A 6,274-nucleotide genomic window follows, 5' to 3' on the forward strand; every position below is an offset into this window, starting at 1 on the left:
GGGCCGAGCGCGCCACTTCCAGGGGCGAGGTCACGGGAGCGAGCGCGACCAATCCCGTCGCTGCCCGGTTGCCAGGCAACGCCCCCGCGTCCGGCCAGCGTGTCAGGGTCCAGCGTGCAGCTCGGAGCTGGTGGCCGAGGCCACGCGGCCTCCAGGGTCACGGACGCGCGTGGGAGCTGCTTCTCCCGCGGCACAGAGTGAACGTGAAGGGCGGGGGCAGTTCCTTCGAGCATGGACCGTCCTTGCACCAAATGAAGGGCATGGAAGGACGGTGATGGAGCGGAAGAACGCGCCAGAGATTCCTGTGCTTTCCTGGACTTCTCTCCCGGCCCTGCCTGCGCTTCTCTGCGTTCCTTCCCCACACCCACTTTCTTCTCGGTACCACACGACGTCCCCTCCGGTGTCTGACAGGGCCTGGAGCTCCCCAGCTCGGTCTGCACGTACGTGACCAGGCCCTGATGTCCCCTGCTGACCATGGAGAGCGGCCAGCGTGTCCCTCCGGCCAGTTGAAGACGCCACCGCCTCCGTCTGGACTTCGACTGAGCCGGAGCGCCCTCCGCGCAGGGAAGCCCAGCTTCAGGGCGCTCCCGCCGCCTTCCAGGCTCTCAAGAGTGTTGAGCTGCTGATGCAATCTCACTGACTTGGTTCATCTTCCTCCCCTGCTTAGTTTGTGGAAGGGCCGAGCACCAAGGAAGCCCCTGACCCTTCCTTTCCTGAAGGGATTTCATTATTCAGCACTCCAAAGCTCTGCAGAAGACCCTGGTTCTATTCCTGGGTCCAGAAGAGCCACTGGAGAAGGGATAGGCTACCCACTCCAGTATTCTTGGGCTTCCCTGGTGTCTCAGCTGGTAAAGAATCCGCCTGCAGTGTGGGAGACCTGATTCCTGGGTTGGGAAGATCCACTAGAGAAGGGATAGGCTACCCACTTCAGTATACCTGGGCTTCCCTTGTAGTTCAGCTAGTAAAGAATCTGCCTGTAATGAGGGAGTCCTGGGTTCGATCCCTGGGTTGGGAAGATCCCCTGGAGAAGGGAAAGGCTACCCACACCAGTATTCTGGCCTGGAGAATTCCATGGACTGTATAGCCCATGGGGTCACAAAAAGTCAGACAGGACTGAGCGACTTTCACTTTGATTTTCCAGGGCTCTGTATCTGACCTGTTGTTATTCTCCAGTTGTATTGTCCTCAGCCCCTTTTAACCACCAGACCATATGCTGGAGAGTTCTTTAAACTCTTTAAAGAGATTAAGGTATTCTGACTTGGGCACTCACACAGATTACAAACTCAGCAATGTGGCTTTTTTCATGACTTAATGAATTCAAGTGCTTTCTAGTTTTATCTTCCTAAAGCACTCACATCACTTGCTGACTAATCTTTTCTACAGTTTCCCACAGCTCTTTGATCTGTAGTTTCTGAAATTTGTTTATTCTGTCTCCCACCTCTGGCTCATTTTTCTCTGCTGCTGCTGCTAAGTAGCTTCAGTCGTGTCCGACTCTGTTCAACCCCATAGACGGCAGCCCACCAGGCTCCCCTATCCCTGGGATCCTCCAGGCAAGAACAATGGAGTGGGTTGCCATTTCCTTCTCCAATGCATGAAAGTGAAAAGTGCAAGTGAAGTTGCTCAGTCATGTCCGACTCATAGCGACCCCATGGACTGCAGCCTACCAGGCTCCTCCGTCCATGGGATTTTCCAGGCAAGAGTACTGGAGTGGGCCACCATTGCCTTCTGAGCATTTTTCTCTAGAACACTACAAAATTAATAACTGATTTTGCACCCAGTTTGTAAGTTTTCCAGCACAGAGTATACAGGGCAACTTCTGCAAGGAACTCCTCAGCAACTCTAGCTGGCCTTGGTCTCCCTCTCCCGAAAGTGACACAGCCTCCACCAACCCTTGGTTGAGTCTCCAGCCTGGATTGCCACAGCCAACACCAACCGTGGGGCCCAGAATTACTTCATTCTACTTTATGTTTAGTTCTAGGGGTTGGAAATGATTCATTCAAGGGAAGAATCAATTACTGAATCAACCCTAGTGTTTAAATATTGCTGTGTGTAATCCTTACACCAGAACCTCATGGCAAGGTACCAAAGTTCACATGCTGGCCTAAAATCTGTCAACTAAGAAAAGATGCACAACATGAGAGTTGTGAGTTTAGTTTTATCTGGGGCAAAATGAAGGAAACAGCCCAGGAAACAACACCTCAGATAGTTCTGAGAAACACCTCCAAAGAGGTATGGGTGGGGGGATCAACATATGTGATTTTGGTGAAGGGGGAGTTCATACAATCAAGCATTTATCTTACAAAAAGTGTTCTGCTAGTCACCAGAAGCTAACTTTACCATGAAGGGATTTAGTGCTTCTCTAGACATGAGATGTGGACTTTCCCGATAGCTCAGTTGTAAAGAATCCACCTACAATACAGGAGACCCTCGTTCGGTTCCTGGGTTGGGAAGATCCACTGGAGAAGGGATAGGCTACCCACTCCAGTATCCTTGGGCTTCCCTTGTGGCTTATCTGGTAAAGAATTTGCCTACAATTCGGGAGACTGGGTTCAATCCTTGGGTTGGGAATATCCCCTGGAGAAGGGAAAGGCTACCCACTCCATGATTCTGGCCTAGAGAATTCCATGGACTGTATAGTCCTTGGGGTCGCAAAGAGTCAGACATGACTGAGTGACTTTCACTTTCAGACATGAGATGCAAGGATTGGGATCATAAAATCAGTTCCTGAAAATATCTATCTAAAGACCTGTTCCACCAGTTTTCCTGGAGCACAGCGTGCCTCAGCCTCCACCCTGGACTCCTTTCAGGGTATGTCAAAGGTCAGCAGCAGCACAGGATTCGAGCCCAGCTGGGGCAGGCAAGTAGACGCTCTTACCTTGTCTAGTCACTCAGTCATGACTGACTCTGCAACCCCACGGACTGCAGCGCGCTGGGCCTCCCTCTCCTTCACCATCTCCTGAAGTTTGCTCAAACTCATCTCCATTGAATCAGTGATGCCATCCAACCTTCTCATCCTCTGCCACCCCCTTCTCCTGCCCTCAATCTTTCCCAGGATCAGGGTCCTTTCCAATGAGTTGACTCTTTGTATCAGGTGGCCAAAGGATTGAAGCTTCAGCTTCAGCATCAGTCCTTCTAATAGTCAAGAAGCAACAGTTAAAACTGGATATGAAACGGACTGGTTCAAAATTGGGGAAAGGAGTGCATCAAGGTTGTATATTGTCACCTGGCTTATTTAACTTATACACAGAGTACATCATGTGAAATGTTCGGCTGAATGAATCACAAGCTGAAATCAAGATTGCCAGAAGAAATACCAACCTCAGATATGCAGATAATACCACTCCAATGGCAGAAAGTGAAGAGGAACTAAAAAGCCTCTTGATGAGGGTGAAAAGAGGAGAATGAAAAAGCTGGCTCAAAATTGAACATCCAAAAAATTAAGATCATGGCATCTGGTCCCATCCCTTCAAGGCAAATATAAGAGGAGTTCTTGGGCTCCAAAATCACTGCACATGGTGACTGCAGTCATGAAATTAAAAGATGCTTGATCCTTGGAAGGAAAGCTATGACAAACCTAGACAGCATATTAAAAAGCAGAGACATTACTTTGCCAACAAAGCTCTGTATAGTCAAAGTTATGGTTTTCCCAGTAGTCATGTATGGGTGTGAGACTTGGAACATTAAGGAAAGCTGGCGGCCAAGAATTGATGCTTTTGAATTGTGCTGCCAGATGAGACTCTTGACAGTCCCTTGGGCTGCAAGGAGATTAAGCCAGTCAATCCTAAAGGAAATAAGTCCTGAATATTCATTGGAAGGACTGATGCTGAAGCTGAAGCTCCAATAGTTTGGCCACATGATGCGAAGAGCCGACTCACTGAAAAAGACCCTGTTGCTGTGAAGACTGAAGGCAAAAGAAGAGGGTGGCAGAAGATGAGATGGTCAGGTAGCATTACCAACTTAATGGTAATGAATTTGAGCAAACTCCAAAAGAGTGAAAGATAGGGAAGCCTGGCGTGCTGTAGCCCAGGGGGCGGCAGAGTTGGACATGAATTAGCGACTGAACAACCAGATTGTCATAGCTTTCCTTCCAAGGAGCAAGCGTCTTTTAACTTCATGGCTGCAGGCACTGACTACAGTGATTATGGAGCCCAAGAAAATAAAATCCGCCATTGTTTTCACTTTTTTCCCATCTATTTGCCATGAAGGGATGGGACCAGATGCCACGATCTTAAGTCTTTGAATACTGAGTTTTAAGCCAGCTTTTTCACTCTCCTGTTACACCATCATTAAGAGGCTTTTTAGTTCCTCTTCACTTTTGGTCATTGGAGTGGTACCACCTGCACATCTGAGGTTGATATTTATCCTGGCAGTCTTGATTTCAGCTTGTGAATTATCCACATTTCACACAGTGTACTCTGCATATAAGTTAAATAAGTAGGGTGACAATAATATAGCCTCGGTGTACTTCTTTCCCGATCTTGAACCAGTCCATTCCATGTCCAGTTCTGACAGTTGCTTCTTGACCTGCATACAGGTTTCTCAGGAGGCAGGTCAGGTGGTCTGGTGTTCTCATCTCGTTAAGTTTTCCTGGATGGTGAAGGACAGGGAGGCCTGGTGGGCTACAGGCCATGGTCACAAAGAGTCAGACATGACTGAGCGACTGAACTGACACAAAGGCTTTTGTGTAGTCAATGATGAAGAGTTTTTTTTTTTAAATTCCCTTGCTTTTTCTATGATCCAACTGATGTTGGCAATTTGATCTCTGGTTCCTCTGCCTTTGCTAAATCCAGCTCGTATATCTGGAATTTCTCAATTCATGTACTGTTGAAGCCTGGCTTGAAGAATTTTGAGTATTACTTTACTAACATGTGAAATGAGTGCAATTGTATGGTAGTCTGAATATTCTTTGGCAATGCCTTTCTTTGGAACTGGAGTGAAAACCTTTTCCAGTCCCATGGCCAGTCTTAAAGGGGAGATTAATTTAGGAATTGAAGATTTAAATACCACTCCCTGCCCACCCAATGTATACCCCTTCGTTAGTTAGTTCAGTCGCTCAGTCATGTCTGACTCTTTGTGACCCCATGAATCGCAGCACGCCCGGCCTCCCTGTCCATCACCAACTCCCGGAGTTTACTCAAACTCACGTCCATTGAGTCGGTGATGCCATCCAGCCATCTCATCCTCTGTTGCCCCCTTCTCCTCCTGCCCTCAATCCCTCCCGGCATCAGGGTCTTTTCCAATGAGTCAACTCTTCGCATGAGGTGGCCAAAGTATTGGAGTTTCAGCTTCAGCATCAGTCCTTCCAATGAACACCCAGGACTGATCTCCTTGCAGTCCAAGGGACTCTCAAGAGTCTTCTCCAACACCATAGTTCAAAAGCATCAATTTTTCGGTGCTCAGCTTTCCTCACAGTCCAACTCTCACATCCATACATGACCACTGGAAAAACCACAGCCTTGACTAGACGGACCTTTGTTGGCAAAGTAATGTCTCTGCTTTTTAATATGCTATCTAGGTTGGTCATATCTTTCCGTATGTACAAATGAGTCTAGGATTCATCAGAGACTAGCCTGGCACTTTCACCTCAGCCCTGATGGCTAAGACTGCAGCTCTAGAGATAATGGGAGTGGTCCCTGGGCTGGGTTCTAGGGCAGGACTCAGCCTGCAAGTCCTAGCCAGATGGCTGCCATCCATTTGGTAGGGTGTGGGGTGGTGTCTTGTTGCCTGGAGTCCTGACACCACCTTACACAGATGAACAGCAACAGTGACGACCACCCTCTGCTAACAGAAAGAGGCTGACCATCTACCCCTGGCTCTGCTGAAGAAGTACAAGTCGCTCAGTCGTATCTGACTCTTTGTGACCCCATGGACTACAAAGTCCATGGAATTCTCTGGGCCAGAAGTCATTAAAGTATTGATATGCTTGCCACTATCTCCTTGCCCATCTTGGGATTCAATTCCCTCCTAACTAGGTCTGTTCTAAGCTTTCCATTTAGATGGTGATTCTGGGTGGCGCAGAGAGATGAACTGAAAGACAACACCCCCCTAATTATTGGGCCAGTCTTTCCTTTGGTCTGATTTCTCTAATTGGAAAATGCCTGTTATCCCTATAATTTTTCTGAACATTGGTTCTAAACAGAGTGCAAGCACTAACACTTTTAAACCCAGGCCTTGTTCATCTTTGGGCACAGGAAGCCCTCAATAAACATGAAACATGTTTCACGGGCAACCAAGGCTATGCACCCTTGTCCTGTCCTTGTACACATGTGTGTGC

This window comes from Cervus elaphus, chromosome 25 (genome assembly GCF_910594005.1).
Source record: "Cervus elaphus chromosome 25, mCerEla1.1, whole genome shotgun sequence".
In the NCBI taxonomy this organism is placed as follows: Eukaryota; Metazoa; Chordata; class Mammalia; order Artiodactyla; family Cervidae; genus Cervus; species Cervus elaphus.